The sequence below is a fragment of the Photinus pyralis genome, unplaced genomic scaffold (assembly GCF_008802855.1).
Source record: "Photinus pyralis isolate 1611_PpyrPB1 unplaced genomic scaffold, Ppyr1.3 Ppyr1.4_LG7, whole genome shotgun sequence".
Classification (NCBI taxonomy): Eukaryota; Metazoa; Arthropoda; class Insecta; order Coleoptera; family Lampyridae; genus Photinus; species Photinus pyralis.
Window position 1 is genome coordinate 12,827,924 of NW_022170738.1, and position 14,114 is coordinate 12,842,037.

Genomic DNA, 14,114 nt, shown 5'->3' on the forward strand with positions numbered 1-14,114 from the left:
ATATTTTTTTGATACGTTGATTTCGCAAATTTATACGAGGTTGGGGGAAAATGGATTTTTAATTTTTTAATCTAGCTACCCATGAATGAATCAAAATCGTTTCTCGGTGACTCGTAATTACGAGGACTGTCTCATAACGAAGTTGCACTTTTTTTTTAATCCGTGTGGAAAGTGGGAAAGGTTTGGGAGTCACTGGAAATTTGCGCCTGGGTGTAGTGGCAGCACTGTAAAATTCCTATGCGTGAACGTCAATCGAGTGAGCTGTCAAGTTTCAACAAGTATGGAGAGTCTACTTGCTTTCACCGCAGATTGCGCCAAATAAAAATGTGACTGAAATTCATCGCGATTTGTGTAGTGTCTCTGGTGAATGCATATGGTTTCTCAAAGATATCGAAGATGTCCAAAGGGTCATTGACACCGATCGGCGCCTAACGCTTAATGAAATGAGAAACCATTTGCCTTGACACAAGACATAACGTCTTCACCACATAAGTCGCAAGTGGAGTTTCCATACTTGTTGCAACTTGACAGCTCACTGGATCGATGCATACTACACTACACACTGCACACTACACTCAGACAGAAGTACCCCGCGACTCCCAGACCGTTCCTCCCTAAGACACGGATTTAAAAAAATAGTGCAACTTACTTATGAGAGCCCTCTTACTAAATGTGCATTTTAAAAAATAAAGAGCGTATTTTCAGTTCAGAAAATGGATGTATACAGTGAGCGGCTAAAATATGGAATGAATTCATTTAAAAATCAGGTGTTGGATTAAAAACAAATGCTTGCACACGTCTATCATAATTTTCTCTTGTATATATTTTGCACTAAAGAGAAAATATACAGGGTGCGTAAAAGAATGTTGATGCCAAAATTGATTTTTGTAATGGAACAGTATTTTTAATCCATTTTCGAATTATTTTTATTAGAATTTTAGTAGAATTTAGCACAGAATTCGAAAACGAATGTTACAAAATACTGTTCCATTTAAAAATCTACTTTATTGGTATCAAAATCAAATTTTGGACAAATTTGGGCGCTTTAGTGCAAAAAATGGACAAAAAAATTATTATAGACATATGCAAGTATTTTTTAAACCCAACACCTGATTTTTAAATGAATTATAATATATTTGTATAATAATAATAATTTATTCCATTCCAGTCCATTTATTGGACATACACTGTATACTGGCACGTGGACGTTATTTGGGCTGAAATAATCCCGAAGATAATAACAGGCCATCCCGTATATGCGAATGTTTTAATTTAATTTAAATCTGGAAGAAATCATTACAAATAAGCACGGAATTGGTTTGTATATGTTGTATTTGTTATTGTAGTGTCTATTTTTCCAAATTTTTTTTCTATCGTATGGGTGGCACTCCCTAGGTACAGACGTTTTCAGGTCGCATAAACAGCCGTCTCTGTGTGACTTAATGACAATATTATTTTTAATTGATTAATTTGTCATTTTTTTTTATTTTTATTTCAATTTGCATCCTTGTACGGATTTCGGAAAGAAATTTTTATCGGAATTTTTAGGAATTACAAAAAATGTGCTATTGTTTACATTTTGTCTGTCCGTCCGTTCGCACGTCTGTCCATCCATCCGTCCGGACCCACTTCTGCGGTTTTCAACTACTTTGAGGGGAAGTGTCCTAGAGGCCTATACCTTGAAAGTGTGCCAGACCACCCTCAAATTTGGTTGTCTTAAGGGGGGCCACCCCCATTAATTATTTCCGAAGATGCTGTTTCTGAAATGACAAGCAATTTATACCAGATTTTGCATACGCATTCCTGTAGTGGTGGAACAGGAAGGGGAGGGAGGCAATTGGTATTATCTTTCATGGCACTATAATTAAAGGTCTGAACGAAAACTACTGCCCTTCTCTCTTATCCCTTATCAAAATTGAAGGGGGAGGGGGGAGACACTGACTTTGTTCTTCATGGTACTCTAAAGGTTTCGATGAAAGGAATTAATTTTTACCAACCGTATTCCTCCTTCTCGGCCCCTTATCGTGTTTGGCTATAATTGTTTATAATAATAATAATGTTTATTTGTTTAAATAAATACTGTTACAAATTGTGGTTTCTTAGCAAAAATTACAAATGCAAATAAAACAATTTTCCAAATTAATATATAATAATTGACAGCAAAGATAAACAAATGATAATTTAGGTAATTCTGAGGTTAATGTACCTACTTCACAGAGAAGAAGAAAGTTATTTATTAAAAATAAAAGCTCTTACTCTAAGGGTTCCAAAATTATAATAATAAAGATCGCTCAGCTGCTGTGCATTGTTTATTGTGAGAATAGATTCAATGGTAAGCGGAGGTTCAAGTCTATGTAGATATTGGTGGATGTATAATTATTGTATACCTTTAGAGAGAGAGAATTGACGAAGGAGGTACTAAAAAAAATCGTTTTAACAGACACTTCTACTGGGAATGGGAAAACTTAAAGTGCCCACAAAGGAAAAAACAATATTTTGGAGAATTGGGGTTGATTCTTCTTGCACGTCCCCCTTTTGTTTACTAAGCTGTTTTGGTTTTAAAAAGATGCGCTTTATCTGCGCAGTATTTGTCGATTCATGTGCGAGTGAGAACGATAAGGTGACACGGCAAACGCGCAAACATATCCAAAATGTTACCTGTTCACTGAACTCGATATATAACAAAGTTCCAGAGGTACGAAAAGGCTGCGAATTTAAAGTATAGTCTGTACTAGTGTGAGAAGCATTTGCACCCTTATTCCAAGACTTACCTAATGATTTCTTCGACCCCATGCCATAGCTAAATTTGACGCGCAAATTGAAAAAATTATAAATAAATGTATTTGCATTCTTCTAAAATGTATGCAAATTAACAAATATGTGTGTAAATTCGAAAGGGTGTAACGAGTAAAATTGGTGGGGCACCAAAACCTGATCCGGCACCGTTTTGAAAAGTACTTAGTTACGCCACTATTTAATACTAATAACCTACTCATTAAGCGATTATGGATAAAACCTTGTATCTGACTCGCGTGTCATTGGTTCCTTAACCACTTGCGAAATTAATTTCCTCGACCGGAAATTAAACTTTTCTCTCGTGGATAAAGAACCGTATGGTACACGTGATAAATAAATAGCTATTATATTACTGAACGTAAAGGAGAGAAGTTATAAGGCATGATCGAAGAAAAATGGAGAAGCATGCGGATCTTATTCCCTTCCCAAGTCTTTGTTAAGTAAAACTTTGGATATGCACTTATTCCACATAGCATTCCACTCATAGCAGCATAGCTAATTGATTGCCCGTAAATCTCTTACTCGCAATGTATAAACTATAAATATTGGCTGGCATGCACGTTTGATTGATAGATGGTTTACATGCACCACTACTGTACATTTTTCCTCATTTCCAATTTTTCTTTTTGACCAGATGTCTACATTGATGTCGACATAAAGCCCTATTTTCTTGTCTGGTGTGTCGTGCTGAAAACTTGTGTAAATTTAAATGATCATGTTAACACGCACTTGTACAACGCAGAACATTTAAAACGGAAACATTGAACCTGTTGATTTAATTCGTAATTTTCAGCGAATTAATCGTAATGTCTCACCTAAATTGATGAGAACAATGGAATATTGAAAGAAAAACTGTAAAGGGTTAAACGGGCGCCCAACCCTAATAAACGTCGACAATTATTTTTAGACCGAAGTGGGTATCAAAATAAAGAACGCGAGGTCACGTAACTATATTTATTTTATAGTCAAATTGGGCATTTTTAGTAATTATATGGACAAAACGAACGTAAGTGTGTACGTATGAGTTCAGTTAATAATGTAGGTTAGGTTGTACGACGAATGTGAAATCGATGCTAATGCTTCTATAGTTCCGATTTTAGTGCGCACTGATTTCACGTGTTTGAGCTTTCACGTTACTGAAACTCCGGAACTTTTAAATCACGCGGAATTTACACTACCCCTATCATACAAATCCTAAAGAAAGTTGCTGCGTCCCGCAATGGCAGCAAGAAGTTGACTTCCCGAAAGGAATCCCAATGGAGTTACTAAAAGTCGAATATGCTTTTAAGAAAAACATGGTGGAATAAACTTAAGACTTTAAAGCGTCCGTATGAATACAAATCGAGGGCGGTTCGAGGTAGCGTAATATTCATCTTCTTAGCCCTTGAAACTGTATAACGTGTGCCCTAATTTGTACTGGCCGATATGTTTAACCATGTTCAAAAGAAATAATTTAAAGTAACACAGCTATAAATTTTTTAGGGGATAGTATCAAAATTCATAACCCATAAGGAAGCGGTCGTAAAATGTAAATGGGGCGAGACTGAACAGAGCTCCCTTTGTTTCATATTGTGTAAGTTCCGTTAGAGAAAACACGCAGCCAATTCAATCTTCGAGAATGGGAAATTATCGAATCATAGGTAAAGGCGCGATTTTACGCCAATAAAACGATCGAGTTTAAAATCAGATGTTGTATGAGCTTTTCAATGGTGAGTGGAGATGGTTCCAAACGTAATTTAGTAACGAACCTATTGCTCAAAATGAACTATATTTTTCAATCGGAATGGCATTCTAATAAATACCAGATTGAGAGAATGAATAATGTAACATGATTTAGTTAAACTGCGTTGTTTAATGTAGGTACATTAAAAAGGTTAATAAAGCTGCCTGGAGGTGTTACACAATTTAGTGCCGTTTGTGAGTAGCAGCAATCGTTACTTCTACCAATTTTAACTTTGATGAGGCATTGAAAGTTTCTTAAAAATTCGAAATCGTGGCAAATGTTGCAGATATTTTAAACTTAACACCTCCATTCGGTTTCAAATATTGAAGGATGCCAAATTATGGCAATGGCAGTGTAAATCTACAATATGCTACTACCCCCTACTACCCAAACGTGAAATTTTGAGACTGGGGATTAAATTAAAAATGTATGGGGAATCAATTTCGAATTTCGTATTGCATTAAATTTTAATACAGCAAAATCACATACAGACACGAAAAAGTTAACATTCTAATAAAACACTATTGAGGACAGCTCTATCATGTGGATACATTTGTTTCCATGGAACTTAACGGTAACATCAAAAGCTGGCCTTTAATATTATAATTAATCATCGAAACTGTGTACCTCCCATTTCGGGAGTTTTCTAAATGCTAAAAGACAAATTACCTGGTATTTTAATGAATCTAATGACAAAGTTTTTTGCTGGTTTTATGGTGATGCGGCCATACATTTTGTGGGCCGTTACTTTCGGAGAATGTCTAAATTTCTCGGGGGAGTTGGCAACCCCTCAAGTTAGGAATGGTCTACACCCAGAGCTGGGTAGCATTCGATTTTGTAAATACTTTTTAGTATTCAAATCCTTTAAAAGTATTCAAATACTTTGTAATTAAATACTTTTATGGAAGCAGTATTTGTATTTGTAACTCAAATACTTTCACAAATATTTAGTATTCGAATACTTCGCAAGGCATTTGAATACTTTGAGAAGTATTCGAATACTTCGCATAGTATTTGAATACTTAACCTTCCTTTTTTTACCACAAATCGACTACTGCAAAATTTCTCAGGAAAACAATTTTTCTTATTAATTTTGGTGCGTAGAATCTAAAACAATTCGTACTTTTTCGATCAGACTTCTCAATCAAAAGTTATAGACTAGAAACCAATTTCGAATTTTGGTGCGTAGAATCCAAAACAATTCGTACTTTTTCGATCAGACATCTCAATCAAAAGTTATAGACTAGAAACCAATTTCGAAAGAAAATTCAAAGGGCTGTAACTTTTGAACTAGTAGCCCAATCTTGGAACTGTTTGAAATTATGGATTCTACAGGCCACATTCTATAAGAAATTTTTTTTCCGGGTCGATCTGAGACAATTTTTTTTGCGGGGCTCAAAAAAAGGCAGTGTATAACCTTCCTTTTTTACCAAAAATCGACTACACCAAAATTTCTCGGGAAAACACTTTTTCTTATTAATTTTGGTGCGTAGAATCCAAAACAATTCGTACTTTTTCGATCAGACTTCTCAATCAAAAGTTATAGACTAGAAACCAATTTCGAAAGAAAATTCAAAGGGCTGTAACTTTTGAACTAGTAGCCCAATCTTGGAACTGTTTGAAATTATGGATTCTACAGGCCACATTCTATAAGAAAATTTTTTTTCCGGGTTGATCTGAGACAATTTTTTTTGCGGGCCTCAAAAAAAGGCAGTGTACAACAACCTTCCTTTTTTACCGAAAATCGACTACACCAAAATTTCTCGGGAAAACACTTTTTCTTATTAATTTTGGTGCGTAGAATCCAAAACAATTCGTACGTTTTCGATTAGACCTCTCAATAAAAAGTTATGGACAAGAAACAAATTTCGAAAAAAAATTCAAAGGGCTGTAACTTTTGATCTAGTAGCCCAATCTTCAAACTGTTTGAAATTATGGACTCTCGATCGATCTCGATCTCAGACAATTTCTTTTTCCGGCCTCAAAAAAACGCTGTACTTTTAAGTTATTCAAATATTTGAGCACAATTTAGAAATGTTTAGGGAAAGTTTCCATTGTTACAAAATCAAATATAAAAATCCGATACATCTGAATACCGAACTCGATAGTCTACGTAACTTAAAAACAATATAATTATACCAGTTATATCCTTAAGAATACGTGTACCAATTTTCAAAGCGATCGCACGTTTCTAAACATGTTATCATGCACACGGACAAACGGATGGTCAAAAATGGATCTGTTCCAAAATCGTTAGGATTAATTTCAGAAACGCGTACGTATCATGTGCACGACGTACGATCGCTTGGAAAACTAGTACACGTATTCTTAAGGATATAACTGGTATAAGAAAGGTCCTGGTAGGTACCTCCTACATAATAATATAATAATAATAATAATACGCTTTGTAGTATTTGAGTATTTGAATACTTTTCAATGTATCTGTATCTAGTATTCGCTTGTGCTGGACGTAAAAGTATTTAGTATTCAAATACCTTTGATTTGTGTTAAGTATTTACTATTTAGTATTCAAATACTTTTTGAAAGTATTCTGCCCAGCTCTGTCTAAACCTACGTCACAGTTGCAACGGGGTTGACCCTTCCTCCTTGGAAGTAGAACTTCCAATTTCCAAAAGTGAACCTGAAAATTTTAGTAAATTTTGCAACTGACCCATAGCCGGTGAAATACTGAAAATTTCTCACATTTTTATTTTTCTGACTTCTAAAAGTGTTTTTATAAATTGGGTGCAAGCAAAATTGAACACCAAATTATGGTGTAGCTTTGACTATATTAACGACAAAATCGTTAATAAAACAGATCCACTGTACACAGGTCTTCTATTTAGAACTTCCCTTAGGCTTTTTTTACTTAATAAACAACCATGAATTTTACGTTACGGTACGTCATTAAAATGTCCTTCTGTAGATGACGATGGGATTGGCGGATACAATGCTTTGTGAAATGATAGAATTTTCTTAAAAGGTTCGAAACGTATTTTGTAGGGAAATTTCGACCACGCAAAATAATACACTATACTATTATGAAGATCTTTTCCAATACGTGTGTTTAAATTTTGAGTTGGATCCATCGTTCCTCGAAATGGGGGTTGAAATATATTATGTTATCAAAAATCTCTAAACCTTCCCCATATAGTTTTAAACTAAAACTAACTAAAACTAAAACTATATGGGGAAGGTTTAGAGATTTTTGATAACATAATACGTGTGTTTAAAATCATTTATTTTCTTTAAGGATTTTAAACAGGAAATCCCCTTTTTGTAGCATTCGCACCGGAGTGGCCAAGGATCGGCCGTAAACAATATTCTTTTGTGGCAAAAAATAAACCTCACACCTGCACTTTTAAGCGATTTTCCATTGACAGTGTCTTTATTTATTTCCGCAACACACAAATCCCTTTCTTTTGACGGAAAATATTCGTTTGGCTAAACTTTGATCGGAGAAGTCTCTTTTGATTTTAAAATTTTTTTAATTGTAAGATTATCGGAAAACGAGAAATTAACGGTTCAAATCAGTGCCCGAAAAAATAGGAACTTTCACTCGGAACGAAATTTTTGCGGCAAACGAACGTGGTTCCCTTTGGGTAGTGTTCGACCGAATGTCTTTAGAAACTTCCCAGACTAACCCCTTCCTGTTTTTTATTAATTAATTGACGCCAGAGTTGAAGAAAAACTAGACTGTCCTTAAGAAAACCACACCCAGGAATTTTATATTTTTATAATGCGGACTGGTGATCTCAGCGTTGCGTAATTTTTATGTCAACCATTTTGCAACAATATCCGACTGAGATTAGACCCTTTATGAAAATGGAATTTACTCACCAAGTGTGGGGCTCCCCCAAATACCGGGTATATCCACTATAACCACTCCTGAGGGATCACCTACTATGGTCATGGACACACTGTGTCCAAGATAAGGATGTCTATCATAGGGATCTCGGAAACCATGGAAGATACGAAGATGGATATTAGGGAAACTGCTCAATTAAAGAGTAATTATCATATCATGCTGTAAAGAAAACCAGAAAATTCCGATTACTTCCCAAGATATGCGAGAATTGACCGATTTGTTTTTTTTCTGATATTGTGGATTTTATTTTTTTGGATCTGTTCCTAGATTTATTCAAAAAAAAAACGAAATCGGCAAATATCGATTTTCCTGGCATTCTTCGGAAGTAATTGGAATTTTTACAGCATGATAATAAACCTTTAATTGCGCCACTTTTCTCTAATTTGACCATCTTCGTATCTTTTAGGTTTCCGAGATCTCCATAATAGGACTCCTTACATCAGTGCCATTTACATTTTTTAGATATTAGACCTCGTATTAGACCAATATTTTTATGTAATTTATAGTGTTTGTGTTTTCTATTACTATCGTCTCTCATTTACTCGTTCCAAATATCCCATATTCGACCTTTAACTAGGGACCGACGCGCTTTTTTCGGTAACTCAGACATGTCTTCGTCTGCCAGGTTCAATTCGCATCTGCAACTTTCTGAGGTCCAGAATTTCCTAAAGCTATTAAGAGGAAAACACGCTATAGAAATGAAATGGCGCAGAAAAGACGATCATTAATTCCACGAATTACTTACGAATTTTTACAATTCTCCCAGCCATTCAATTTAATCCTCTAATATTTACTTCCTCGTGCCTAAACTGTTCGAACCTTTAAAATCTCAAAAATGTAAACTTACTACCTATCTTTCAAAACAAATAAATCTGAAACGTTACACAGTGTGTGTTTTCTGTGACTAAAACTTAGCCGTTGATGTATACTTAAAACTTCCATAGATACGTGGTGCCTATTTTTGGTGCTTCATGGGGTCTCAGAGTTTAAATTGAAAGGTCGTAGCTAACTTTCAGTTTTCATAAGAGCTGAATAAAACCATCGGCACGGCCATGGAAGAGTTACGTAATTTTTAGGTCCACTATCTTTGCAATCAAATTAGAGTTTAGTAGATTATGCCTTATTTTTCTTATTTAGGAGGGGATGGCTCTTCCAGATACCGAGTATACCCACTAAACCCCTCCTGAGGAATCGACTACTATTGTCTTTGGTCTTATTTATTTTATACTGGATTATTCCCCGCGACTTCGTACGCTCAAGATTGACGAATATATGATTCCGATCTGGATCAATTGTGAATCTAATCCATCCCGAGACACACAGGTCACAAAGGTAACTGACAGCAAATTAAATTCTTTCTATCCCATAAATAAGTGATATTTTCGTTTGTTTTTGTTTCCTATCTGAACAATTAAAATTTTAAAAAGATTAAGTAAAGATTTTTCTAATTTTCTCGAAAACGAATAGACCCATTTTAAAAATTCAAACCTCAAAATAAAGGACATCCATCTCTTCATCTCATGTGTTTAAAACCCTCCTCGTTCCTGGAGTTTTCACAAATGGAATAGGGGACGCGTTTGATAGTTTTCTAAAATAAAGTAGAGGCAGGTCTAAATAAAAATGGAATTTAGGAGACATCTTTCCCTCTTTGGGTTTAGTGTTTACGCGCACCTCATAAATCTTTCTAGAATGTTCTAGTTTTATAGTATAACGACGTGCTGTTAAATGGTCGTGGCTTATGCAAGGTGCAATTGGTTTCAAATGCTTATAGGGAAATGTGTATAGGAAGCATCAGATGTATTTGTAAAATATGAATACCAATCGATACCTTAATCAAAATTGTATCAGAGTACGGAACGAAAAGTTACTTCCACGTTCACCTTTACATAAATTCGCCCCAAATATTGACATATCCCTCACCTCGCCGCAAATCACACCGAAATTATGTAAAAGGAAACATGTCGATTTGATTAAGACTAAGGCACGGAAATATTTCATGAGCACCGTGCAAAATCAAGATCGACATTCACCCTGTCACGCGTTTAACATAATCCGAAATTATCCAGAACCCCTTTAGCGTATTGAACTTTAAAGTGCGTAGATAAATTTGTACTTCGTCAAAAATCCAATTAGGAGAATGCCAAGGGTGCGTTGCTTTTTAAATCGATTAGCCCGTTGAATTACGCTTTGAAATTGTTCATTAATTTTACTCGGCAAATTTCTTAAGATGTGGGTATAGTACAAGACAGACAAGCAATGTATAAATGAGTACTTCAAACGAATGCAAGGTACCTACTCAAAACGGCGCTTTTTCTGTAATTTCTGACTAAATTACAGTAACGGGGTTAACAATTCGCGCAACTGAAGTGTTTTCAAAGGCACTTCTAAGCTGCATACAATAAGCTCCTTCTCGTGCAACAGGGCACTAATTCTACGTTTTAAATACGCTCGCATGGAGGCGATGAATTTTTAATTTAATTTTAACCCCGAAGTCCGTTGTAAAATGCTACTAAAGCAAGTAACCTTCCGTGGGTTATTTCTTGCTTGTGTCCATTAACTCGGTTAGTGCGCCGTTAAAAATTATTGGAGGGATTACATTTATGATTTGCTCTTAATTAACACTAATTAAGAATTTAATACATACCGGCAAGAGGTGCCGATACTCAGATCGTATTTGAATTGCAGTTTATTGCAGTAATTTAGTGCGATACGAGCATATAGTGTGTGGTTGGTCATTGAAATGTTACCCGGCCACTAATCGCCAGAGGTAAATCGAAACAGCAAACCTCGAAGACCATTTATGTGACTTTTTTGTGCAAATGTGGACATTCACATTCAAACAATATACTACTCCGGCACGCAAAACGGTCTCGGCTGAATTTAAAATCTGAAAATTATTACTTTTAGTTGGAAATTTTTGGGAGGAACGCAAAGAGCAATTTGTCAGTGTGAAACATTCAACTCGAATAAAAGAGATGTAAAATTCATCCCATCGTTCCGATGCCATTAAAATTGAGCAAAGATTTCAACAATTCCAACTTTCCAGCTGCGACTTAAATAATCTATTGACGCATTGGGTATGTTAGTGCACTTTGGAGAAGACACAATCTACTATGCAATACTTAATATTTAATTTCCCCACATTTTCGTGGAGAATTTACTTGTTGTCTCACAGGAAAACCATTTTGACGTCGGAAGATTTATCAATTTTCTAAAAAATACCTACTCTCTTTCTTCCACACGAACGACGTACTTAAAGCGAACCCGGCCTAATGTGTTGTAGTCACGTTTCGCATTCTGCATCCGGTTTTTCTTATTTGTCGTTTCCCTTAAAATGGAGACTGCCGCCTCGATATCAGCACGCATTTACTAATATTCCTTATAGACACCGATAAACAAGATCAACTAATACTTTTATGTAATCTGTAAAAATAACCTCTTGGTATTTGGAGTAAATGCAAATCATTTACTTCACGCGTCACTCTCAAGCGATGGTCTTTTCCATAAAATTGTGGTAGTGTTGGAGACCACGAAATATAATTAAAGGTTGTTGAAATAACAACCTCAGGCGTTGCAAACGGAATTGTAGGTGAATTTAATTTTATCTGTGCATTTTGTACGATTCTTAGTCTTCGACATCTCATTTTATGCAAACAGGCTACAGTAGTCCGGTTTCGAAATATTCAAAGACACCTAGATACCAAATTCCGCTCCTCGTTTAGGGGTGTGCTATCTAAGTTTAGGAATTTTGAGAAAATTCTGGCATGATCATAAGAGGCTTACCCAATAAATGCAATATGTGTTCATTTAGAACAGAATTCTCAAGGATAACAAGGAAACTATTAAAAAGCAAAACGCAAGCTAACCAAAAAGATAGGCAAGTTCGAGGCGCCATCAGTATTTCTTGTATACTAACATAGTTGATATTATGTTGAAATCTACGAGGCGAATGCTGGAGCAGTACTCTCCCCCTCAGCACCCTAACTCCGTTCCTTCCGTTCCCATCCCTAACTTTACCCATCCTTACAATCCCGTTCTCTGGCTGAAGAGGGCCCGGAAGCCCTGAGCAGCCCGCCTCCGGTATCCCTGTAGTCAGGGGTGCCGGAGGAATGAAACACGTTGGCCTTTTTTTTTTTTACAATAAGTATTATCAGTTAACCACCTTTCACTTAATGTGGTGTTTCCCATCATGTTTTTAGATGGTTTACCACTTTATATTAAGTTCGTTAATTACCGTTTCTACTTACATGATTGCCATTTCTTAAAATTTATTTGTTATTTATCCTATACAATGTGTTCAAGATAAGAGGATCACCTCAATATTTCTTTTAAGTGGCGAGTTACGAAAAATGTGTGTTACATGGGATGTGGAGATCGTATCGCGTAAGAGTAAATCTTCAAAACGGAACATTGAATAAGTTGATGTACCTAGGTCTGTTCTGTGTAACACAACAGACACCACGCTTCCTGACAGCACACGGCATGCTGGTTTCCATATGTTTTCCAAATATTTAATCACGAATTTCTCTTTTTTTGTATATCAACCATATGCCAGCCATATGATAGTGTTGTACTGCAGATTGATTGTTCTTTTCAAAGACACATAGACATTATATTTGAAAAACAAAAGTTGCGTCGATTTCTGGTCTAACCGGAAGTTATTGCGGACGTTTCAATATGGGATCGGAATCTCGCCAAATAAAAGAGATATTGTGGCGACGTTCTTATCTCGAACACACTGTATATAAAAATCGTAAATAGGTAATGAGTAAAAATTAAAAAAATTCTAATTTTTTTCAGGGTTATAATGAAATTTTTTCATTTAATTAATTTAGTTGCCAAATAAGAAACCGCAAACCCCTGTTTGCCAAAAATAAGGTAGATATATAAATTTAAATCTTAAATGTGGTCAATTGACCCCTGGGGCTTCTAGTGTCAACCTGGAGGATTTTATTTGCCTATTTACACACAAATCTTCTTGTAGGCTTGGACCAGTTAGCAGCATTTTGTTCAGGCCTGACCCTGACTGAAGCGTCAAACACCTCTAGTAGATTTGTGGTGGAGCTTTACTCTGTTAACACCACATGGTGGGGAATGTAGTTTTTTGCAGGAGATTCCCCTGCATTTCGAGGTACCATATCCTTTCAGCCGCTTTTCAGGCTGAAGGTATAGGTGTTGTCTATATCTCCTGGTGTTCTTGATAGCATAGCTTTATTCGCATTGGTCATCTCCCTGCGATAGGGCTCGGTTTTGGGTTTGCAATCCCAGAATGTTGACAGCGTGCACCCGTCCGTATTGGACACAGGGTTTTGCATGGGCACTCTTTCGTCCCTGGCGACCTTAGTTTGCCCTGAACCCATCTAACTCTCGGTTGGCTTGGCTCGTTGATATACGGAAGTACATCGAAACAGCTATTTTCCACTCGCGATTCTTTCTCACAGACTGCTATCATGATTTGGTAAACTGCGCCCTTTGCGGTTTCGTAATGGTCCTCTAAAATATCAGGTAATTCGCTGCTTACCGTAATATTTTCTTGTACTTCGTGGATGTCTTCCCAGAGCTGGCGCACCCCCGCCTTTTTGAAATTTCAACATTTGTTGGAACTTTCCTCATCCAGTTCCACCCGTCTGTTCATAAGATCCATAAGCCAATCAAATCTCATTTGCTGTCTACGACAATCTGAATGCTTGTAACCCAGGCTGAGTAGGGAAGGCATTTGGAAACCTC

At 36.2% G+C, this 14,114-nt stretch overlaps 1 long non-coding RNA gene across 2 annotated transcripts in view; it reads left to right on the forward strand.

The window, feature by feature from the left end:
- LOC116176933 overlaps positions 1–14,114 on the forward strand; it is a 213,897-nt gene that overhangs the window by 186,970 nt on the left and 12,813 nt on the right. The window lies entirely within an intron of this gene.